We start from the raw sequence: 790 nt of genomic DNA, 5'->3' as shown, positions 1-790 counted from the left end.
CACTCCCGTCCGGCCCGCGCTGGGGTTGGGTGGCTCAGAGGCTGCGTGAGCAGAAAACGCTGCTGCACGGACCCTGGCATCCGAACAGCTCGTTTCTATTTTGAATTTGGCCCTAGGAAATGTTTTGTCAGCGAGCAGGATTGCATCTGGGACAGGACTGCTCCCCGCAGTCCCCAGGTGGGAGTTGCACCAGCGATGATTTTGGCTCTCACTTGACAAGCCGCATATTACGAAGCGGTAACTGCAGCGAGAGATCTAACACATGAATACAACATGCTCCGTCTAACCCCATCAGTGCTATGAGGTAAAGAGACTCATATTGTCTTCCAGGAGAAGAAACATCTTCCCTGGTAATTCGCCCGGCAGACAAGAGCTGCCGCCAGTCCTGCGCCGGGCGGCTCGGCCGCGCTGGCGTCCGTCACCGCGTGTTAATTAACGGCTTCAGCGAAGCAGCGGCGCGAGCTGCCTACCTGTGCCGCTGCACCAGGGAGATAAAAATAACCCCCCGAAAGAACCCTTAATCCTGGGAAATACCATTCCCCGTGGGTGTGGGATCTGTCCTTACGCCCCGCGCCCAGCCCAGGCCGGGGCGAGGCTGCAGCAGACGGAGGGGCAGTGTCACGGCGCGCGGTCCTGCCCCGGGGACGCTGCTCCGTTCCCTCCCTCACCCCCGACTGACCCCAGTTTTCCTCCTCGAGAAACTCCAGAGCGGAGCGAGCGCTGTGGCTCGTCTTTCCGGCGCGCCCAGCTCCGTATGTAGGACGCTCACGGATAATTCCCGCAACCAAAC

This window comes from Athene cunicularia (assembly GCF_003259725.1).
Source record: "Athene cunicularia isolate RWA chromosome 19 unlocalized genomic scaffold, athCun1 chr19_part1, whole genome shotgun sequence".
NCBI classification, from domain to species: Eukaryota; Metazoa; Chordata; class Aves; order Strigiformes; family Strigidae; genus Athene; species Athene cunicularia.
This window is presented reverse-complemented; position numbering follows the sequence as displayed.